We start from the raw sequence: 25,884 nt of genomic DNA, 5'->3' as shown, positions 1-25,884 counted from the left end.
TCATTCAATATGGAAGGAGGTTGAGATGCTTTGAGATTCAGCCTCTAAGAAAACCCAAACAGAGAGAGGGAGTCAGCAAGTCAGTGATAAGGAAAATAAGGGGAAAAGAAGATTGAAACTACTAACATTTTCAGGAAAAAGAAAACTGAAAAACCTTGAATATAAACAGATAAATCAACAGGAAAAATAGTAACAGCGGAAGGAAATAAGGAAATATGTGTGTATGCATGTATGTATGTATACATAAATACACATATGTATATACACATACATACACCCGTACATAAATATTAGCCATTCTTCAATGGACAAATAAATGGTCAAAAGATAGGGATAAGCTGTTCCTTAAAATGAACAAGCAAGTAAAAAAAACTTCAAAAGCATTCTCAAAACTAATATATATATATATCAACAACAATAAGAGAAATGCAAATTGATGGAACCCAGAAATTTAACCTCCCATACTTCAAAAAGGCAAAAATGACAAGAAATGGCAACACTACATTGGAGAGTTTGTGGAGAGATAGGTAAATTAGTACATTGTTGGTGCAGCTGTGAAATGGCACAAACATTTCAGGAAGCAATTTGGAATTATGTAAATAAAGGGACTAAAAGTTCTTTACACTTTGAATTAGATACTCCATTACTGAACTTGCATCTCATGGAAGTTATCAACAAGAAAAATGTCCCCATATAATTTAAAATATTTATAGCAGCATGTTTTGTGATAGTTAAGCATTGTAAACAAAGTCGATTCCCATCAATGGGGGAATGGCAAACAATTGTGGTACATGGATATAATGAAATGTTACTATGCTGTAAGAAATGATGTGTGTGATGAATATAGAGAAGCGTGGAAAGATTTATGTGAACGGATACGAAGTGAAGTAAGCAAAGTCAAGAAAATATACACAGGAATCAAAACTATATGAATGGAATGAACAATGACAAGAAAATCAAAAGCAAATGTAACAAAAAAGTAAAAGAAAAAAGTAAATGTAACAAAGTTACAAAAATCAAACAAAGCCTTTTCCAATGTATAGATCAATTTGCTGACCTGTTTTCCTCTTCAAAAAGTACTATTTGTCATATTGGATGACTCTCTGGGAAGAGGAGGGGGAGGGATGTATGGGACACTATGGAGATTTAAAAAACAGAAAATATCAATAAAACTCAAAAAAATATTTAATTGGGAAATGTTTAATAAAACTAGTAAAATTATAATAGAATATAGATAATGCAAATTTGTGCTTTTCTAAGCCAATATGCAGCCTGAAGCAATATGTTTCTATTTCAGTTTGACACCTTTGAGTTGGGCATTGTGCAGAGTCAAAGGGTTTACAATAGCCTAGAAACCTCAGCAGCTACAACCCTGGCCCTTTTCCCTCTCCCTCCTAAGCAACAATCTTTTTCGGCAGAGAAGAAACCTATCGGGGTCACTTCCTTCCCCAACAGTACCATAACTGTCCCTATTCCCTCTGAATCTGTCCCCAAGCCCCCACCCAGAAGCAGTCAGAGTCTGAATTTGAATTCAGGTTTTTGGGACTTCAATCCACTGGGCCACTTAGCTGCTTCTTGGTAGCTCCAATGCTTGGCACACTCATCATACGGGAGAAAATATACTTGTTTTGCCATCAAAAGTTCTGGGCTCAAATCCCAGCTCCGCCACTAAACTGGCTAGCTGCCCTTATGGTGCTTGAGATGCAGCTGAAAGGAAGAGAGATTTTTCACTTGCCTCTGTAAAATGAGGTTAATAGCAGCACCTACCTCCCAGGACTGTTGTGAGGTTCAAATGAAATATTATTTATAAAGTGCTCAGACTAGTGTCTGGCACGTGGTAGTTAAATACTTCTTCCCTTTCCTCCATGTAGGGAGTGGATTTCAGGAATGTGGGATGGTCACTGAATAAGTGAGAGACAGGAAATGGATTGTCATGTGTAAGAAACAGTGAGAAGTGAAGTTTGTTTGGATCTCATAGAGAATGAGGGTGAGTAATTTTTAACGAGGCCAGAAAGATAGGTTAGTGCCAGGTTGTGTAGGGCTTTAAAAGCTTTTTAAAAAAGAGTTTATATTTTATGATAGAGGCGATAGGAAGCCACTTGAAGTTGATTGAGTAGGGGAGCCATATGGTCAGATGTGCACTTAAGGAAAATTACTTTGGCAGCAGAGTGGACGATGGACTGGAGTGTGGAGAGACTTGAGTCAGGGAGACCAATTAGGAGGCTATTGAAATGATCTAGGTGAAATGGAACGAGTGACTGATCTGGGGTTTTTAGCTGGGTGAGTAAAGTTAAGGGAGAGGATATTGGGATGTTGGGAAGGAGGACAAGGCAAGTTTTGACCATTGATTGGATGTGTTAGATGAGGAAAATATCAAGGTTAAGAACCTGTGAGATTGGAAAGATGGAAATGCTTTCAGTAGTAGTAAGGAAATTCAGACAGGGCACAGTATGGTGGAGGGAAGAAGATGATGAGGTTAGTTTGGGACATGTGGAATTTGAGATGTCTCTGGGGCTGTTTGAAATGAAAAATGATGCAGCAATGAAGTAAGTCCAATGGCCATATCTGCCAGGAGTCTGAGGCGCTGCTGGTCAGGGCAAAGGTTGAAGGGTTCTGTGTGTATGTTTGTGTTGGGGTAAGGGGGAGTTCAGGGGTCAGACCAGCTTTCGTGTTTATTTGCAATGTGAGATATATAGAGCTTAAAAAAGCAATAAATAAGGCTGTCCTTGGTGAGGCCATAGCTCAGGCAGGGGGACTTCTCACCTCAAGAGAAACAAAATACATCAAGGCCAGAGGATGAAGTGGTAAATCCACAACCGAAGACCATAGAGGAAAATAAAAACTCATTTCTTGGGGAAAGATGTTTGAGAGTTGCCTCTAACTTTGAATTCTATGTGTGCCTACACGATGATGGGAATATGGGAATTCAGGGTTGATGGGGAGGAATAGAATTGAGTAGAGAAAGGATCTAGCTGCACGGATAGGAAGATGGAACATAGACATCAAAGTATGAGAAAGTACAGCATCTGTACTTTAATTAACCTAATAAGATCTCTCTCTCTCTCTCTCTCTGTCTCTCTCTGTCTCTCTCTCCTCTCTCTCCTCTCTCTCTCTCACTCTCTCTCTCTCTCTCTCTCTCCCCCCCCCGTCTCTATCTCTTCTGTCTCTATCTTTCTCTGTCTCTATTTCTGTGTGTCTGTTTTTGTCTCTGTTTCTCTCTCTGTCTCTGTCTCTCTTTCTCTCTCTGTCTCTGTTTGTCTGTCTGTCTCTCTCTCTCTACACACACACACACACACACACACAAACATACACACTCACACACACACACACAAGCATGCATGCACACATGCCAGTAGGGAGATACCTAGTACTACAAAATGATTAGGGATTAAAAGAGCATCCCCTTCTGCCTTTCCCAAAGATCCCACTTATAATTCTTTTCCCTTTTACCCTTAATTCCTTCCCCATTCCCTCAACATTCCACCCCTGTTACTCCTAGCAAGTATCTACTCCCCATAGGATAATGAGTATCTTTGTGTTTGATGTTGGATAACAGGAACCTGTTGGAGACACTTTGTCTGATGACTTGGTTTGTACCAGTCTACGATGCATCTCTGAGTATGAAATTCTGTTCCTGTGAGATAAAAACAGTAGGCACTAGGAGCCAATAAAAATTCCGCTATTGGGGTGAGATAACCTCCATCTTCTCTGTATAACCCTCTCTATCCCTCCTTTCCCCACCTTGATGTCTCGTAAACTTAATCAAGTATTTCATAGAAAAGTCACAGAGCAGAGAAAGGTGTGGGAAATATAGATGTTGCATAGCTTCTGATGTGCATATATGTGTTCAAAAAAGGAAGTTAGAATAGGAAAAGACATTAAAAAGCCAAATCCTTATATTTACACACAAGAAGAAACTAAAACTAGAGAAGTGATAGTTTTACCTGAAGTAAAATTATCAGTAAATAGAAGAACAGGGATTCAACCCTTATCTTCTGATATCATCCCTGATGGATTTTCGACTATTTTCTGCTCCTTTGAATGAGAGAGAAGCTTGATTTGGAAACGTGATGATAGCCAGGTGTATGTATATATTTCTACATCTATCTACCTATTATATACATACTTATGTGCACACACACATATATACACATATATTCATATACACATATACACATAGACATATCTGTGAGTATATATATATCTATATCTATAACCATATCTATATATATATCCACATATATATATATATGTCTGTGTGTGTCAACCCCACCATTTTCATTTTCCTACACTCTTAGATTGAACATTAAAACTTAGATTTTTTTCCAACTCATGCCTTGAAGAGTGAAAAACTCACCTATATGTATGATTTTCTTCACTGTCTTCTCCAGATCACGATTCACCTTCCTAATTTCCATTCTTCTTGAACCGCTCAAGAATTTTCATTTCACACATAACTTTTTAGTCCTATCTATCTATCTACCTATTATATATATACTTATGTGCACACACACATATATACACATATTCATATACACATAGACATATCTGTGAGTATACAGATCTATATCTATATCTATAACCATATCTATATCTATATCCACATATATATATATGTCTGTGTGTGTCAACCCCACCATTTTCATTTTCCTACACTCTTAGATTGAACATTAAAACTTAGATTTTTTTCCAACTCATGCCTTGAAGAGTGAAAAACTCACCTATATGTATGATTTTCTTCACTGTCTTCTCCAGATCACGATTCACCTTTCTAATTTCCATTCTTCTTGAACCGCTCAAGAATTTTCATTTCATACATAACTTTTTAGTCCCGGCTGTATAATTTCTATACTATCTATCCACTTTATAGTGCGTGGCTGAGCCCCAGAGACACATTCTGCATACACAACAAACACACCAGGGCTTAGAGAATGATGGAAATCCTTAATTCAGAAAACATTATATAAATTTCTGATTTCACTAGAAATACCTTTGTTGTTGTTTTTCAGTCTGGTCCGACTCTTCATGACCCCATTTGGGGTCTTCTTGGTAAAGATACTGGAGTACTTTGCCCTTTCCTTCACTAGCTCATTTTACGGATGAGGAAAATGAGGCAAACAGAGTTAAGTGACTTGCCCAAGGTCACACAGCTAGTAAGTGCCTGAGGCTGATTTGAACTAATGTCTTCCTGACCTAGGTCTGCACTATATCTACTACACCACCTAGTTGCCCCAGAAACATCTTACTGTCATTAAATTCAGTTATGCTATGGTAGAAAATCATGGGAAGAGCAACTTAATAGCTATGTGACCTTGGGCAAAAAAACAAAACAAAGCAAAAGACTTTATATCTCTGATTCTTAGCCTTCTCATCTATAAAATCTGTATAATAGTGGGAGGAAATGGGAGTGAATTTATGATTTCATTGATAGGAGAAACTCTCATTGAAGAAACTTCCTTAAAGAATGCAGATGAAGGTCTGCTCTGCAATTTATTTTGTTAGGGAGTTACCTCTCTAAGGATAATAATACTTAGATTTCATTCAACTGAAATGAATGAAATTATTTCATTAATCTTCTCCCTCCAGTTACTAAATCTGAGGGCCTTTTCTCAGTTATCTGTACTGAACACTTTCCCTACTCCTTGGCCACATTCTCTATGGGATCCTCATCAACTATCTTACTTCCCACACCAGAGATTCTGAACTATTAGATCGCTGTATGGCCTTTTCACTCTGAGTCTCTGCTCTCCAGATGAATGTTGCTTCTCCTGGACCACTAATTCAGAAAAAGTCCAGCTATGCTTCGTTTTGCTCCCTCCCCTATGGCCACCTTCTCCACAGTCTCTTCTGTCTCTATGTGTATATCCTTCCTTTCCTCCCTTTCAGGGTTTCTCATCTAGTTTTGGTGCCCACCTTCACACAACTCTACACGATGGCTCCAAGAAGCTATAGTATGTGCCACTGCCATACCCTAGTAAACCATCTTGGCAGATGGGCTAAACCAAGGTGAGAAGAACAAACAGGCCTCAAACCTACTGGTAAGTTAAGGATATATATACCCCAAGCATGTGAAGACTTCCCCCAGCAGAGTGGGTAAATGAGAATAATTTGTTCCAATGACCATGAAGGCAACTGAAGGAGGCATTGCACTATGCTTAGAGCTTGGTCAGACATGGAAGATGCCAGGTCATCCACTCCATCCTGGGTGATAACCGGTCATCTTTTATCCTGCCACTGGATTTTGATGGCTCTGGAAGAAAAAGTGAAGCTCACTTTGTTCAACTCTGTCTCACCCATGATTCAAGATATTACCCTGAGATGCCATGGGTCCTTTTAGAAAATGAAGGACAAACAAAAATCTTGTATGTACCTACTTATGTACCTGTTTCCCTACCCTGTCAAACTATAACATCCCTCAGGGCAGCAGCTATTTCATTTATTCATTTATCTATCTATCTATCTATCTATCTATCTATCTAATCTGTCTGTCTGTCTATCTGTCTATCTAACCTATCTATCTATCTGTCTGTCTATCTATCTGTCTATCTATCTGTCTATCTATCTATCTAATCTATCTATCTGTCTGTCTGTCTATCTGTCTATCTATCTATCTATCTATCTATCTATCTGTCTGTCTATCTATCTATCTACCTATCTATCTATCTATCTATCTATCTATCTATCTATCTATCTATCATCTATCTGTCTATCTGTCTATCTATCTATCTATCTATCTATCTATCTATCTATCTATCTAATCTATCTATCTATCTGTCTGTCTATCTGTCTGTCTGTCTATCTATCTATCTATCTATCTATCTAACCTATCTGTCTGTCTATCTATCTATCTATCTATCTATCTATCTATCTAATCTATCTATCTGTCTGTCTGTCTATCTGTCTATCTGTCTGTCTATATATCTATCTATCTAACCTATCTATCTGTCTGTCTATCTGTCTATCTATCTATCCGTCTGTCTGTCTATTTATCTATCTACCTATGTGTTTATTTATTTGTTTGTTCATTCATTTGTTTAATTACTGGTATTCCTTTGCACCCATCTCACTTAGCGCACGGCCTGCCGCATCACAACACTTACATGCGTATCGGTCGCCATACTTGCTCTGCCACCGCATACAGACTATTATGAAGAAGCCTCTTTGACAATCTTGAAGCACTATAGGAATAAGCGCTCTTCTTTTTCTTTATCACTATTACCTCGTTGTCATTTTTCCTCCAGTGGGGTTCAAAAGAAACCATTCGGAGGAGATAAATGAACGAGCGCTTATTAAGCGCACGTTTCAGGCACGGCGCCAAGGGCTTTACAAATTTTATCTCGTTGGATCCTTACGACTCTGCGAGGTAGATGCTGTTATTACTCCCATTTTATAGTTGAGGAAACTGAGGAAGATGGTGGTAATTAAGTGATTTGCCCAGGATCACACATTGAGTAGTTATCTGAGGTTGGATTTGAATTCAGGTCTTCCTGATCCCAGGCCCAGAGCTCCTTCTGCTTTGTCACTTTTTCATCATCCTGCTATTTCTATTTATATTTAATGTTCTATTGATCATCACCCAGGTGAATAAAATAGCCACCTGTTATCATTGAATAAAACCATTATGCTTTAAACTCATCTTCTGTAGGCTCCCTGAAAGCAACCTTGTTGCCGCTCTGGTAACAGACAGAACAATATGATGACGTGTACCTCGTGCTGTTCCCACATGACCTTGACCTCTGCCTGGTCACTCTATTTTGAAAATTCCTCTCTTCATTAAGCTTGGACATAATGAAATTCGGTATCATTACATCTATTAAAAATGCTGTTCCTGGGGTTTTGTGGATCAATGTTGTCTGGGTGATTGTGGGCAGTGGTTCAATCTGTGATAATAATCTAATTCCAGGATAGTTTATTCGTTGAGTTCCCCAGCACATTTTCAGATCTGTATTTATAGCATGGGGATTTGTTGTCTTTAGTTCTATGACAGATAGCCAGCTTCTGATGGTTAATTCTGACCAGGGGTCATGTATTGGTAGGTATTCAGGAGGTGATAATCATTTTGTTTTATTCTTTCTTTGGGCTACCATTATGTTTTGCAAAGTTGCTATGATTTCTTTATATTATCTACATGGATCACTAAACCCAGGCTCTTTAAGGATAAATCTCTTGTCATTCCTCATTACAATGACCTGGCTGTGAATTATTGTCATAAAGCCTTGCGTTTACATAAATAAATCTACATGTCTCACCCATTTCCCCTTTTTCTCTTTGTCTTCCTCTTCTTGTATATTTAACCCTTTTCAAACAAAATCATAATATTGTGTGCTTCCCTCTGTTAGCCTTCATCTTTCTAGGCATGATCTACCCCTTCTAGTCTATCAATGTTTTTTTAGGTCTCAATTCTTACATTCAATGCTGACCTTCCCATCAAACAATGTTAGCTTGTCATTTATATTAGAGAATCAGAATCAAAGGATCTTAGAGTTGGAAGAGACCTAAATTTCCATTTATTTCAACTTGTGACTAGAAAAGAAATCCTCTTTACGATATGCCCAACAAGTACTTGTGAAATCTCTGCTTGAAAGCTTCTAATGAAGGTAATCTGTTAATTTCACTTTTGAGTAGCATGATTTTTAGGAAGTTTTTCAAAATATCCTTGTCCCTCTGAGGCCAAGCAAAATGCAAAATTTCTTTCATTTAACATCCCTGAAAATGACTTGAATGTGGCAATCATGTCCACCCTTCAAGACGTCTCTTGTCTAAGCTAAGTGGCTCTAAGTTCTTCAGCCATTCCTCACTGGGGATGATAATAAGATCATCTTCCAAGATGCCCTCCTCTGAGTGCTCTCCAGTTTATGTGCCCTTCCTAAAATGTGGTACCCAGAGCAGAAGACCATCCTCCAGACATGTCCAAAGAAGATTGTGTGTGGTTTTGTCCTTCATTCTCAGAGGACCATGACATTAGGGAGAAGATGATGTGACTTGCAATTAACTTCGATTTGATTGAGGGGAAGCTGTGCAAAGTCATCAACCTCACCTTCTTCTCCAGAGCCATCTGAGTCAAGTGGTCTGGTATTAATCAAGACAACTGGAAATGGTCCAGGATGCAGTGGGAGACCTTGGCCCTTTTAAAAAAGCTAAGGTCTTTTCAGGTTCTCAGTTTGAGTGAGGCAACATCCATTCAGTGAATAGGCCTCTTTAAGAAGTGAGTCAAAGGAAGACACCTTAAAACAAGCAAACAAAAAAGCACAGAGGGACTGTTGCTTTCCTGTACAGAATACCATGCCTCTGTTAAGAAATCACATTAGTTTCTTTATTTTAATTGATTCATTATTATGCTGCTTCCTTATATTGCACTCATAGTCCACTAAAATCCAGAGATCATTTTAAGATAAATTGTTTCCCAACCAAACTCCTTCCATATTGCCCTTATGAACTTGATTTATTTTAACTTTGTATTTATTTCAATCACATTGAATGTCACACTCATTCCACTCAGCTCCACATTCTATCCTGTCAGAATCTTTTTGGAACGTTGTTCAACTATCTCATATAGTAAGGCATTTCTCCCAGCTGTGTTCTATTTAAGATTTGATGAACCTCTGATAAACAGCTTTATCTTGTCAATAAAAAAAAATCGAACAAATAGAACTAAGCACAGATCCCTGGGATATTATACTAGGGACCTACCTCCAAACTGACATTGAACCATTAATGATTATTTAAGGGCTTAGATCTTTTAACTAGTTCAAAACCCACTGAACTTCACTATCATGTAACCCACATTTCTGAAAGTTTCCTGTAAGAATAACATAAGAAACTTTGCACAAATACTTTGAAAAAATCTGGGTAAATTTAATCTATGAAATTCTTTAAATTTAGCAGTCCATTAAGAAAAAAAGAAATGAACTTAGTAGGACATGGCTTCTCCTGGTTGAAATCATCTTTGCTCTTTGCAATTATTGCTTCTAGATTTTCAGCCACCTTTTAACAATACAGTCTAGATTTCTATCAGAGGTAGCATCAGAATTCTTGTTTAATAAATGAATGAGAATCACTGGCCTATATTTGCAAACTTGATTCTATTTCCTTTTTTAAAAATTAGGACATTCTTTAGTCATGAAGTACCTCGTCTATCCCACAGTCTTTCAGGAATCATGATGTGTTTGATCAAATCACATTCACCATTTTTTTTCTTTTAGTATTTGAGAATAGTGTTCATCTAGGTCTAGTTATTTGAACTCATCAAGGACTAGGAAGCATTCTTCTGTTATCTTGGATATTAACTCCCTATTAACTGCTTTTCTCTGGTCTTTTCAGGGTCAAAAATACTTAACCTTGACAGAAAAGAGAATCAAAATAAATGGTGAACGGGTTTCTATAATTTTTATCATCACATGAATCTCAAAATAGTAGTCCTGCGCCTTCTTTGCTTCTTTTTTGTTTCTCCAATTTAACTTAAACAAACAAACAACAGAATCTTTTTTGTTGTCCTTAGCTTTACTTTTCAACCCAAGCTAATTCTCAGCTTTAGCTATCTTGACATCATTCTGAACCCTTCCATAATTTTGTATCCCTTTCCCACAAAATGCATTTGCTTCTAATTGTGTGTGTCTTTTAAAAATGGAAATCAGTAGGTGGTTTTCCTGTGTATTTATGTTAATCTGTTGAGATAAATCCATTTTTTTCTTCTCATCAAAACTATTCCTCTTTCTTCAAAATGCCAGTCTTGAGAGCTGTCCATCCCTCTGGAGTTGATTTTGCTGGCTGAACTTGAGGCCATCTCTTTCAAATGTGTTCTGGCAAAATACAGAATCCATGTCAAATTATACCTAGTTTTCTTCTTCTCAATGAAAAATTCTAAAATATTTTTTCTTTCCAATGATGTTATAATTTCTACCTAATAAGCAGTTGTTCCTTGATGGCAGGAATTGAATCAAATTTGCTGTTATGTTATCTTGGAGTGTGTGTGTGTGTGTGTGTGTGTGTGTGTGTGTGTGTGTGAGTGAGAGAGAGAGTGTGAGTGTGTGTGTGTGTGTGTGTGTGTGTGTAAAGGAGACAGACAGACACAGCATATATAAGCAAAATTAAACTTCTTCCTCACTATTATATCATGCCTCTATGCCAAGTTTTTTATCTATTTCCTGATATCCTTATCTATTTTCTCTTTCTGTCCAGGTGGTCTACAATAAATCCCAATGAAAACATCATGTCTATTTCTGCCTCCATTGATCTTCACCCAAATACCTTTGAATATGCTTGTCCCTTCTGTTTTAGGATTTGCTCATATCAATATTTGATGCTTCTTTGACACAGTCTTTTACTTAACCTATTTTTCTTTCAAGCTATTGATGAAATGTTAAGAGGATATGACTAAGGGCTTGGCGGTATCATGAAGGCAAATATATAAAGCTAAAGCTGATTTCTTAATAAATTATTTTATTTGTAAAATGAAGGGGATGGCATATATAGACTCTATATTCCCTCCCATTTCTAAATCTATGAGCTAATGATTCTACAATTGTTTTTATGTCATTTACATTTGGGATTTATTTCTCCTCAATCTCTTATCTTAATCCAGATGGGCCACATGGATCAGATTCCATTTTCTTCTACATCTGGAATATTGTGTTCTGTTATGAGTCCTGCATTTTAGGAGAAAGCTTGACATACTAGAGAACATATTGAAGAGGGTGACTGGGATGGTACAGGGACTGGAGACTATGAAATATAAGGAATGATGGAAGACTTCAAAGATGTTTTCTTAGAAAAGGAAAGATGTAGGAATAGTATGATTATGGTCCTCAAGTAGTTAAAACACTCTCATATAGAGACATAATCATATTTTTTCCATTGGTTACAGGGGATACAATGGTGGGGGGGTGGAATTACAAATTGTAATGGCCTATTTCTGAATCTTTCTAAGAAAAAAAATAATAGAATAAAACCCCTAACAATTGAAACTCTCCATAAGTGGAAGGGGTAAGGAAGTAGTAGATTCCTCATCTCCAGATATCTTTCAATGTAGACCAGCTTGGAAATGATGTAGAAGAGGGAATTCCTGGGCAGATGTTAGTTGATTCTTGTTACACAAAGTTTCTTTTTTTTGGCTTGTTTTTCTGATTTCCTCTCCAATTCTGTTAATGTACTATTGTGTGTCCATTACACAGATTATCATAACCCTACTCCTCCTCTAACTGTTCCAAGCCAGAGATCCCATTTAAGTTTTTCTTGACAAAAATATGGGGGTGGCTTGCCATTTCCTTCTCCAGCCCATTTTACAAATGAGGAAACTGAGACAAACAGCATTAAGTGACTTGTCCAGGCTGGTACAGCTAGTATCTGAAGCCAGATTTGAACTCAGGAAGAGGAATCTTCCTGTTTCCAAGCCAGAAACCCTATCCACTGCACCACCTAGCTGCCCCAGCCCTATGTGTAGTCAAGCACTGATAGTTTTGGACAGACTGATGAACATTTTCTTTCACTAATTAATATTGATTAGTACAAATTTGCCTTTAAACATTTTAGCCATTTGTGAATACAGGATTGTAGAGCTGATATTCCTTATGTTCCCTATCCCAGCAAACCACATCAAAGCGTTAGGTACAGTTTGGGGCACCATATTTCAGGATGGACATTGGTAAGCTGGAGAGCATCCACAAGAAGGCATCCAGGAAGGCAATGGGTTTTATACCATAGCATGCTCAGAATATTTGAAAGATCTGGAAATAAAGGACATAAGTGGGAGATGATAACTGTTTTCCAGAATGTAAAGGGCTCTTCTGCAGAAGCATTAGCTTTGCTTCTCTTGGCCCCAATTTCTGATGCAAATCAACAACATTTACCATACCCTTTGTGTTTGTTGTTTGGTCATTTTAGTTGTATCCAACTCTTTGTGACCCCATTTGGGGTTTTCTTGTCAGAGAAAGCAATTCTTTCTACTTACCACCAGAGTAGTTTGCCATTTCCTTCCCCAGCTCATTTTACAAATGAGGAAACTGAGGCAAGCAAGGTTAAATGTTTTGCCCAGGGTCACACAGCTAGTAAGTGTCTGATGCAAGATTTGAATTCAGATCTTCCTCACTCCAGGCCTGTCACTGTATCCACTATGCCACCTAACAGCCCTACTATAGTCATACTGTATGCCAATTGAGGAGCAATGTGTCAAAATTATAAATAAGAAAATTTAGACTTACTTTGAGGAGCAATTTTATAATAATTAGGGCCTTCCAAAAGTGATGTGGGCCATCTTGAAAGATAGTATGTTCTCCCTCACTGTAGGCCCTCAACCAAAGGCTGAACGGCCATGTGTGATACATGTCATTGAAGGGATTCTTATTCATTGGTGTAGGGGCCCTCCTGGGCCATAAACTTCTTAGTATTCCACATATATGAACCTGTGAATTCATTGAGAATGCTCAGATGAGGAAACTTCCTCTACCCAAGAAATTCAAGACATTCCCTAAAACTTAGAATCTTAGAAAAGAGCCTTCTGAAGGTTCATCTTCTCCACCCTGATCAGGCCCTATGCTAAGTGCTTTACAAATATCACCTATCTGTTCCTTAAAACATACCCGCTAGGTAGATGCTATAATTATCTCCATTTTCTAGTTGAGGAGATGGAGAAAGAAAAAGGTTAAGTGACTTGCCCAAGGTGACCTAGCTAGTAAGTATCAGAGACCAGATTTGAGGGAGACTACCACAGAAATCTGTGTGTAGAAGATGGTGGTTGAGCTTTGGCTTGAAGGAAGACACAGATTCTGACAGATGGAGGTGAGGAGGGAGTGGATTCCAGGCATGGGAGATGGCCAGCATACAGGCATAGATAAGGAAGAGGAACAGAGATGGCCAGGTTGGCAGGACCAAAGAGTATGGGAAGAGAAATGATGTATAATGAGACCAGAAAGATGGGTTGTGGCCAATTTGTGAAAGACTTTAAAAGACAAATTAAAAATGTATATTTTACTCTAGAGAAGAAAAAAAAAAGTGATATCCTGTAGGGGTGGGGAACCTGCTGCCTCGAGGCCACATATGGCCCTTTAAGTCCTCACACATGGCCTTTTGAATCCAAAATTCACAGAACAAATCCCCTTAATAAAAATTTCTCAGAACAAATCCCCTTAATAAAATGATTTGTTCTGTGAAGTTTGGATTCAGTCAAAGGTCCAAATGTAAGGACCTAGAGGGCTACATGCGGCCTTGAGGGTGCAAGTTCCCCACACCTATATTCTGAAGTCTACTAAATAAGGGAGTGAGTTGGTCAAAAAAACACTTAAAAAAAGAAGGCATGGAGGCAGCTGTGTGGGGGATGGGCAAAAGTGTGGAACAGGGGGAAAGCTCTTTGAACTTGAAATCGGAGGCCCTGGGATATAGACTCAGCAATAGCATTTTTAACCTCTGTGACACTCAAGTCATCTCTCTGAATCTCAGATCTCTTTATCTGTAAAGTTAAACTAGTAACACTTATCTTACCTCGCTCAAAGGTATATTAGAAAATCTTGGGAGGGGGCAGCATTTCCTAATGGATGGGCTGTTGTACCTGATGCCAGGAAGGCCTGGATTCAGATGCCATGTCAGTTACTTGTTTTGTGTGACTCTGGACAAATCAACTACTCTCTCTGAGGCCCAGATTTTCCATCTCCAAAATGGGTTTAATGATATGTACAGAACTTAGCTCATAGGGGTTTTGTGCATTATCAAATAATATAACATATGTAAAAGTTTTTTTTTCAACTTAAAGTTCAATTGTTTAGTCATTTTCAGTTGTATTTGACTCTTCTTGATCTCATTTGTGGTTTTCTTGGCAGAGTGGTTTTCCACTTCTTTGGGTTAATGTCACACAGCTAATAAGTTTCTGAGGCTGGATTTGAACTCAGGAAAATGAGTGTTTCTAACTCTAGACCGAGGACTCTATCTGCCAAGCCATCCAGCCTCCACATGAGTGTTATTGTTACTACAGTTATCCCTTCCACATAGCAACTTTCTCCATTGTGGTTTCGAAATATCATGGGTTGGCATAAGAAATTAAATAGGAATTCGGGGGGAATTTTGCAGAAGCTGCAGGTGACACATGAAGGCCAGCAGGTGACACAGAAAAAAGTTAGAAACTCAGAAATGCATAACACATTCATATATATATATATATATACACATACATATATATATATATGCATGTATGTATATAAAATTGCAAAATATTAATTCAATTTTTACAACGCATTATTTACATATATATACATATATGCATATATATATATATTTATTTATTTATTTATTTTTATGTGTGTGTGTGTGTATACTGTATTTCCCCATGTATAAGATGCACCTTAAGACACATTGTATAAGACACAAGTCCGGCATGTGTACGTATGCTTAGTCCATTCTGTTTCATGAATCTGAAGCACCAGTTGTGTCCTCCTTTGAAATCAGTAACTTCTTTTTCATCAGCAGTTCTTCTTGCCTCATGCTGAACCATCTTTGTGGACACAGGAATTCCAATTGCCCTTTGCTCTTCAGTCCATATCTTCAATTCCCTCTCTACATCAGGCCATTTTGCTGACTTGTGTCTCATGGCTTTCTTCTGCCATGGCATTTTCAGTAGGATTTCTTCTTCCCATAGCCAGTCTCAGATTGTTTTCTCGGTTGGGGGAGGACCAAATGCACATGCAGCAGCACGATTTCCATTTACTTTTGCAAGCTGGATCACTTTTAACTTGAATTCAGCACTGTACAAAAACCTTTTCTTAGCCATTTCTGGGCAGAATGTGGCAAAACATAACCTAATATATGTAACAAATGTGAAACATTGACTGCAAAGACAACAAGTGTGAAAAAGCGGGAAATGGAAGTAAAAAAAAATCTACAACAATGAGGGCAAAAACAAGTGCGAAAAAGTGGGAAATGCAATTAAAAAAAATCTACAACCACTGTATAAGAGGCATCTAGTTTTTAGACCCCAAATTTTTTGAAAAAGGGTGCGTCTTATACATGGGGAATATGTATATATATGTATAGCATTGCATATTATCACCCCAATTTTTTAAAATAAGGTACTCTAAATATCCCATAAAAGATAAGGAAAAAGTTCAGACTTCTCAGGCTGAGAAATTTTTCATTGATTCTCCAGATCATAGGTGTACTACACCTCAACCCCTGAAGTGTAGAAGGGAAAATTGTATTTACTGGTTAAAAAATTGTGGTGATAACTGGCGGGTTTTGGCTTGCATAGTATTTGAATGTGTGGTCTCATTTGATCTTCACAACAACCTTGTGATGTAGGGGCTATCACTATCCTCATTTTATAGATAAGAAAAGTGAAGCTGAGATACAATAATTGACTTGCCCAGAGTCACAGTGATAGTGTCTGAGGCGTAATTTGAACTCAGGTCTTTCTGACTCCTACTCAAATATGCTATCCACTGAGCCACTGAGCTATACAACTTTGATGAACAACTCAACAAGATGTAGAAATTTAGCTTATTTTTAACAGTTATGGAAATTTTCTCTACCAATGTAGTTTGGCACCTTTGCTATAGCTTATAGACTTAGAACATTACCTAGAACATTGAGAAATTAAGTGACTTTCCCAGGATCAAGAAATCAGCATCAGAGATGATAATTGATCAGGTCATCGAGTTCCAAGGCCAGCTTTCTATTCTTTACATGGTGCTGTGGTCTACAATTGAAAATATTTAAAATATTCAAATGTATTTTCTTCCAATTTTTTAATTAAAATAAGTACTTTATAATCCAGGAAAAAGAGTTGTTGTAGTTGTTGTTGTTGTTGTGTGTGTGTGTGTGTGTGTGTGTGTTTTGCAGGGGAGGAGATGTCTGACAAAGTATGAATAAATACATATTTATATATTTGCGTACATATTTGTATCATGTATACATATATTCATATTATATCATATATATTAAATATAATTATAACTGGTACCATATGTCACTGTCAAGACTTGGTGACAGTTAATATAATGGATGGGTATAAAGTGTGTTTGTCATTTTCTCTGATGGTGGTAGATCAACAGGATTTTGTTAGAAGGTAAAGTTAGCTATTCTTGAGGTTGATGGGATCTCAGTGGGCCGTCATTTGGTTTCAATACCGAGAATTTTAGGAATACAATTAGATTGCTAAAGGCTGAAAGGGATGTGTGGACAATTTGTCTCCAGTATGATAAATAGTTAATCAATTGATTAACGAATAGATATTCACCAAGTGTTCAAAGAACCTGTGGAGTCTTTTAGCCCTTTGGCAGATCTGGTGAAGATTTACAGAAAGAGACAATGATCCACCTGTACCTGAAGGCATGGATGGATAGCACTGATAGTGGCCCTGCCCAAAGAAATGAAGTCATACATCAGAGGAAGTTTAAGCCTTAACTGAATTTCTAATCTAATAACTATCGCACCCTCCTACACTACTTAAAGTTTTAATCAGCACTTTCATCATAAGAGTTCTGCAAGAGAGGGAATGAATAGATCATTATCCCTCATTTTCATAGAGTTACTGAAATCTCAGTGTGAGACAGCTTTCTGGAAGCCATCTAGTCCAATGCAGATTTGATCAAAAACCTCAATTCCAAAATCTTCAACAAATGGTCAACCACTTTGAGCTTGAAGATCTCCGGTGAAGGGAAAACCATGGGCTCCTAAGGCAGCCCACTCATTTAAGGACAGGAGTAACTTTTATCGTATTTTCCCCTTTCCAAAGCCTAAATATGACCATCTACAATTTCCAGTTCCTGTTCTTCTTGGGGCAAACAGAATAAATCAAATCTCTCTTCCATATGTCAATTTTTTAAATACTTGAAGATATTTGTCATCGTACCCTAGCTAAGCAGTTAGGTGAAGCAGTGGATAGAGGGGCCACTGAGCTTGTAAGCCAGAAGACATGAGTTCAAAACTAACCTTAGACATTCACTTATTCACTTGCTTATATGACCCTCGGCAAGTCATTTAATCTATACCTGTCTTAGTTTCCTCAACTGCAAAATCAGGATAATAATAGCACCTATTTCATAGGATTGTTGTGGGGATCAAATAAGATAATATTTGTAAAAGAATTATCACAGTACCTGGCACATAGCACACATTCATTAAATGCTTATTTACTGTCTTCCTTATACCAGGTTTGTTTTTCTTTTCTTTCCCAGTTGAAAATCTGTATTAATAGAATTATAGAAATTTGAAATCAGATGGTATTTTTGTGGCCAAACATATACATATACGTGTGTGTGTATGTATATGTGTGTATATCTATATCTATGTAGATATAGATATAGACACAGATGGACATACATATTTCAACTTACATCTGAAGTAGTCTACCAGCCTGTTAGACCTCCAACAAGTGCAAACCCTTTGCCTCCCAAACAAAACTATTCTTAATTTCTTTAGGTAATCCTTAAATGCCATAATCTTAAATCCACTAATCATTTGGTATAATGGTGTGTTGGCAAACAAAATGGGCTCTTAGCACTCAGTTCAACCAAGTGGCCTTGAAGAGTTTGGTCTTTGTTTCCTTGATTAGATTGAGAATCCTTGGTGACCTCCTTGCCTCAGGGAGGGCCTAGTTTACACATGGGTTTGAGTGACAAGTTTGGGACATCAGAGGCTTTTAGACCACGTGAGTTTAAGTAGCCTCTTTGTGACGATTTTAGGTCACGTGGGTGAGTCGCATGTGTGACTCCCCCTTGACCCTGAAAACGATATAAAACCGGGGATTGACTTTCTCTCTTTCGGAGCTCTTACCCACAACTGCGGTGGCATGCATACCTAGATGTTGGTAACTATGAATTGTATTTGGTCTGTCTGTCGATGTTTGTAATTTGTTTATATTTGCTCCAAAGTTCAGGGTGCTGGATTTTTCCCTGAATTAAGTGAATGGCATTTGTATGCTGAATTAAAGTAAGCTTTTTAACCCCTTAACGTTGCTTTCCTTAGTAAAGCAGATCAAAAGAACCTGTGCTTTTGCAGCGTGCTGGTAGCGTGCTTGTTGTTGGGCTTGTGTTGGTCTTTCACCACAACAGCTGCTAGCCTGATTGTTAAAACAAATGGTAATTTAAATTTGAAGATCTCTCCCACCCATTAATAGGCCCACGTGACCTGCTTATATCACAGGAAGCCTAAGTCACATGTAGTGGGAGGAGCTTGCTGAATGAGAGGAACTGGAAGGGTGGAGCAGGAAATTCTCAGAGTTGTTGGAGCTGAGGGAGAGAGAGAAGGTGTGCTAGCTGTGCTGTGAGTGTTTGTTGGTGGTGAGGCCCCAGCAGGGGGCAGGGAGGTTATGGAATGGAATGGAATGGTTCTTTGCTGAGATAATATGTATTAGTTTCTTTGCTGCAATGATGGATTGGACTTATTGGTTTTGAGATCTGGGTCTCTGGTGTCTGAATAAATGTTTTACTTTTTCTACATTCTATATGGAGAGTCTCATATTTTGCAATACAGAACTACATAGGCGTATTGACAATTATCTTCTATATTGCTCATACATATGGCAATCTTCATCAGGACACTCTGTGGCTAACCAATTTTTTTTCAAGAGTAGGGTACAAAACTGAACACAGTAGACTAGACGTGATATGAAATATTTAAGAAATGAGGAAACAGGTTCAGATAATGTCAGTGACTTGTCCATTGTCACATAACTAATAATTCAAGGAGTCAGAATTTAAATTAATATTTCTTATATACGTGACAAAGTTTTGTTTTCCTTATGTCTTAGTGCAAAATGCTATGCTCAGGACTGCCAGGAATGCCAAGATAAATAAGGCACTATCTCTACTTTCAGGAGACATACAGTCTAATGGGCATATAAGGCAGGGATATAAAACCAGGGCATATGGTACAATTTTAAAAGTCACGAAGAAGTCTGATAAATTGTAGAATAGATTTAGATCTAGAGCTGGAAGGGAGATTAGGGGTCATGTGATCCAAACCCCTCATTTTACTGATGAAGAAACTGAGGTAAAATAACTTGCATTAGGTCAAACAGGTAGTATCAGAGACAGGATTTGAACCCAGATCCTCTGATTCCAGAGACAATTTCTTTTCATTGTACCTGGCTTAGGTTGGAAGGAGGAGAGGGAAGTTTTTGTAGACTGTTGTTCAGTTTTGCCTTACTCTCCATGACCCCATTTGCAGTTTTCTTGGCAGAGATAATGAAGTGGTCTTCCATTTCCTTCTCCAGGTCATTTGACAGATGAGGAAACTGAGGCAAACAGAGTTAAGTGACATGTCCAGGGTCACACATCTAGTAAGTGTCTGAAGCTTGATTGGAACTCAGGAAGATGACTCCAGGCTAGGCACTCTATCCACTATGCCTCCTAGTTGCCCCTTTTCACAGAGAAAGTGGCATTTAATCTGGGCCTTAAAGAATAGTTAGGGTTTGATAAGGAGAGCATAAGGATAAGGAAGATAGATGAAATGGAAACAAACACACAAGCAAAGGCATGGAGGTGGGGATATTAAAGACATGCTCATGAGATGATTAATAGCAATGGTGATGCTAATTCTCAATTCTATAGCAATTGCAGATTTCTGACCCCCTTAAAACAACCTTGTTTATGTGGAATAGTTCTACTCTCTCCATTTTATATATGAGGAAACTGGGCTATCAGAGATGGCGAATAGTCACAGTATACCCTGTGACGGTTTACTGATGTTAGTTAGACCAAAGGAACCTTTACAATTCTGATCACTTTGTACATCCTGGATCATCTGAATCTCTGTGAGGGTACCAATGAAAAGATCTTTACAAGCAATTTGAAAAATGGGAGCCAAAAATAGGACTACAGAATCTCCCACCAGAAAGGATATTTCAGTTCCTTTAATTTCTCTCAAACACTCTCAAGATAACCTCTTAGCTATTCCAGTGTTAGAGGGAGAGACAGAAAACTCAAAGCATTCACAATGTCTTCTCTTTTCCTACATTTATTGACCAAATCATATCCTCCATAGGGGCCAATATATCTACAAAACAGATATCTCAATCAAGAAGAAACCCCCTGCCTTTTGGTTAATTTTTCTGCCTCAAATCTCTCCTCATGCCCATCCATCCTCCATTCAACTGTCAAGGTTTTCTTTTTTTTTTATTTTCCCTAAAGTACAGGTCAGAACTTGTTATCTCTTTAACTCAAAAAAAGTACATTTCCCTTTGATCTGTCCAGAATCAGATATAGAAATTCTGTCTGTCATTTAAAGCCTTCCAGGACCTTGTCTTTTCTTCCCTTTTCTTTTTTCTTACATTTTACTCTTCCCAGTACTCTATGATCCAGTGACATCGACCTCATCATTGTTCCTCCTAGCAGACCCTCCATTTCTGGACTGGATGTCTCTTCACTGGCTCTCCTCCATGCCTGGAATATGTGTCTTCTCCATTTTGCTTCCTGGCTTACTTTAAGACTTAAGCTTCAACCATACCTTTTTCGAGGCACATTCAAGTCCCTCTCTATCCCACCCCCCTACGCCCCCTGTTTCCATTTACAATATATATGTCTGCCATTTTTTTGCATATTTCCTATTTCATTAGAATGTGAGCTCCTTGAGGGAAGAAACCAGGTTTTCACATTTCCTTGTATCTGTAAGGCTTGGGGGCCGGGGGGGAGGGGATTATGTTTGTCACATAAGGACTTAATTACTACTTTGTATTTTTTTCCTGTATTAAATTCTCTGCTTTACTCCTAACTCATTACATGTCTTTGAGAAAATCATTTCCTCTCTTTGGGTCTGTGTTCCCTAATCTAGAACATGAGATAGTTGATCTAGATGATCTCTAAGGACATTTCCAACTCTGACATTCTGTGATCTGAAGTGTCAAGAAGTCTTCAGCCACTACCCTTGCATTCTTGCTGGTCCAGCATCTAGGAAGGATCTGTATCTTCCCTGCCTATTCCCTATAGTGCTGAGCTTGGGCAAGAGATGGCATATGGAAAGAAGGTCTGATTCAGGCATCTCCTGAATAACCTGAGGTCAGGGCTTATCAGTAGTCACCCATTTTTGGTAAATTTGTATAGTGTCTCCTTTGTCTCCAAATCCTTTTGAGATTTGCATAATGTTATATGAATACCATGGTTACTCATGGCAGTGTAATAAAATATAAACTACAGTTTGTGAAGGACTTAACTATTCTCAGCAACATAATGATCCAAGACAATCCTTAGGAACTTATGATGAAAAAGCACTACCTACCTCCAGTGGAAGAACTGATGGAGTCTGAAGGCAAATCGCAAATTGAAGTATTTCTTTTTACTTTCTTTGTTTTTCTTTATTTCTTATTTTTGGTCTGCATTTTCTTTTACAGAAAGGTTTTGCATGACTGCACATGTAAAATCTATATCAAATTGCCTTCTCAAGGAAGGGGGAGGAGAAGGAGGAAGAAAAAGAATTTATAACTCAAAATTTAAATACATATATATGTATATCTATCTATCTTATTTTAATTTAATAGAAAGATAAAGTAAAAATAAACAAATAAACTGCACAGTTTTAATTTAGTGCCCTTCCTATCTTAGTTCACACTTTACTTTCTAGGCTATTCACACATTACCTCTTGTCTCACGTTCAAGGCCATTTGGCTTGTTTGCTTTTCCCCTTAAATAGCATTTTATCTCCTATCTCCATATCTTTACACCAGCTTTCTTACAGGTCTGGAATCTTTTTCCTTTTTGCCTCCAATGCTCGGCGCCTGTAAGTACCTTTAAGACTTAGTTCAAGTGCTACATCCCCTTTGTGAGAAACCCTTGCTGATTTCTCCAGTCACGTTAATGCTTTCCTGTGGATAAATATCTCATTTATTTTGCACATTTTAAAATTACCTGTGTTTGCATATGTTGTTGCTCCCTTCTTTAACTCTCAATAGAATATGAGTTTCTGGAACAAAGAATCTTTTCTTTTTGCCTTTGTGTCCTCAATACCTAGCCCAGTGCCTGGCATGTGTTATGTACATAATATATACTTGTCGAACTGAATTGAATTCACCTTTATCCACTTCCTATGCGAGACCTTTACATCAGCTCCCACGGCCCATTATTACCACTCAATCATTTTAAAAAATTCTTTTCATTTCTTTGTTCGTGTTATATTTATGTTGCATATCTTCAGTCCGCAGTAGAATGCTAGCTCTTTGAGTGTACTATTATATTTTGCCTTTGCATCTCCAGTGCCTAACTTAGTGTCTGGCCCATTTGGACTGAGCCTGTGATTTCACTCTTATAAGGCTTTTCCCCTAAAGGAATTAGCCCTACCAATAAAAATGAGCTATTATTCTGCCATTTAGAGTTGTCTGGGGCCCTGAGGGGAAAAGTGACTTACTTGATTCATGTAATGTGGCCTAGATGGATCAGAGATGAGACTCAGATCCAAGACTTCCTGATCCCCAAGTCATGTTCCTCTCCACTTGGCCATGGTATCTGGGTCCTGATCATAGCAATGCTTTATAACTATTTGTTGAATTTAATTGTATTAAAATATGTCACTTTCATCATTATCTTGCTATGAATTTCATAAAGACGAATTCAATTCAGTTCAAAAAGTACATATCAAACTCATTTGAGTTTTGTACAAAGAAGATTTGGAGGAATTGTGTGGCCTCTATTGAGGCCAACCTGGCAGATCCCTCTGTTTCTCAGTGAAAGAGTATTCCCTGAAACACATTCCCTGAAGCATCAGTGTTGATGTTTCCTTCAATGACTTCCCCTCTGTAGGAGATTTATCCATGATCTATCCACACAAAAGATAACAAGTCAGAGAAATGAACACAGTGAAATGTAAAATAACCAATATTGCCTTATATCTGGAAATTCCCCAGGGTCAATTCAGATGGCTCAGCCAAAAGGATTTGGCCAGCAAAATAAATATTTACAAATCATTCCAGCTGATTGCTCTTGCACTATGAATTTTCTGCCAGTATCCAGTAGATATGCTGTTCAAATTAGACATGTCTTTCAGATAGTTACAATCACAATACAAAATTATGAACTCCTATAAGAAGGAGAATAAAAAGGCCAACTCTCCATTCATGTTTAAAACTGGAGCTACATGATTAGAAAATCCTAAGGTGCTGATCTGAAATATTATAAATCCTCAGCTCTTGGAGAGGAAAACTTTAAAAGTTCCCTGGAAATGGGCTCTGCAGTAGGTCAGCATATTCAGAGAAAATGTTGGCCTCTAATGGATTCTGGAAGAAAAACTACCTAAAGAGCCTGTTAGAGAGAGACTAATCTACTTACAGTCACTCGTGGACTCTCTACTTGAGCAAGTCAGTGGTTATGCCTACATGACTTATGTAAATCTATATTATCCATAAGAAAGCTCTTTCTCATATGCTAAGATGGACTATATAAGTTGTGTCCGTAGTTGAAATCATACCACCATAGAAAGTAAGATCTGAATGATTTAACTCAAGGAATCAAAATTTAAGGAAACAATTATGATCACTCAACAAGAGTTTGTTGCACCTAAAAATCAATTAGTCTGTCACTGTCCAACATGGCAAAAGGCTTCAGGAAGAGAACTGAAAGATAAGACATTTCTACCCGTTAGTAAACAGTTTTTGGTTACTAAAAATATCCCTCGCAATACGTAGCGAAAGAAAAAGGAATATTCAGATAAATCAGAATCTATAATTGAAGAAGATGTTGGTGAAGGGGAGTGGGCAGGTAAATTTACAACTCAGGCATTACAGATGTGATAGAAGAATTTAAGAAGGTTGCCCTGGAAAACAAGGATAGTATCATACTTTGAGACTGCTGAGCTTTAATGAGGGAGAATAGCAGATATGGAAGAGGGTGGAGAAAATGAACTTTTGGGGATAGAGGAGGCTACTTTGGAAACCAAGTAAATAGCCGAACATAACAAAACAGCTAGGTGGCACAGTGCATAAAGCACCTGGCCTAGAGTCAGGAAAACCTGAGTTCAAATCTGGCCTCAGACACTTACTAGCTATGTGGCCCTGGACAAGTCATTTAACCCTGTTTGCCTTAGTTTCCTCATCTGTAAAATGAACTGGAGAAGAAAATGGAAATAACTCCAGTATCTTTGCCAAGAAAACACCAAAAGGGGTCACAAAGAATTAGAAATGACTAAACAACAGCAACAAAGCTAAAAATGATGTTGGAAGTGATGATTCTATTAACAAAACAGAACTTCTTATCTTTACATCATATACAATAATTTTATTGGACTACAAGACTGGCTGTTTGACTATGATGAGTGACATGAACTTGTAACAGTAATACATATGTATTAAAATATTCCATGATCATATGAAGAAAATAGTGACCATCAAAAATCATCCTCATCTTCCACTACCTCCTATGCATTCAATTCATCTATGCAGTCATGATGAAGTGATAAAAATCATAAAAAGTCATCGAGACAGTTGCAGAAGGGGGAGAAGAACTTGGTATTCATATGTATCTTCTCGTTTTCCTGAAATTTGTACAAGCTGTTATTCCAATAATAGACTATGACTACACAAGACACTTTGCAATGTAATGAAGAGATAAATTCTATGCTAATTATTGACTCTAATTTTAAAGGAATTAACCCATAGATGTGACCATATTCAACAATGAATACAATTTCTATAATAAAAGGACTATTATGTTTATTCATTAAACAGAAAAGACATTCCATTACCAGCTTTGTTTAACAAAAACCTGTGTGCAAAGAAAAGGATAAAGCACAGTGTTAGAAAATTTTGTATGGAATACAGAGCTGAGAAGAACCTTTAGAATGTAGAATGTCAGAGTTTGAAAGAGAAACTTAGAAGGAAGGTTGTTAGAACAGCAAAGGACTTTGGTGATTATCTAGACTAGGAGTCTCATTTTTCACTTGAGAAAATTGAATCCCAGAACATGGAAGTGATTTGTTCAAAGT

At 37.7% G+C, this 25,884-nt stretch overlaps 1 pseudogene; it reads left to right on the top strand.

Annotated features, from left to right (window-relative positions):
- Positions 1-25,500, top strand: part of LOC118842632 — a 31,279-nt pseudogene extending 5,779 nt beyond the window's left edge.
- The last annotated feature ends 384 nt before the right edge of the window (positions 25,501-25,884 follow it).

This window comes from Trichosurus vulpecula, chromosome 3, assembly GCF_011100635.1.
Source record: "Trichosurus vulpecula isolate mTriVul1 chromosome 3, mTriVul1.pri, whole genome shotgun sequence".
Classification (NCBI taxonomy): Eukaryota; Metazoa; Chordata; class Mammalia; order Diprotodontia; family Phalangeridae; genus Trichosurus; species Trichosurus vulpecula.
This window is presented reverse-complemented; position numbering and strand designations above follow the sequence as displayed.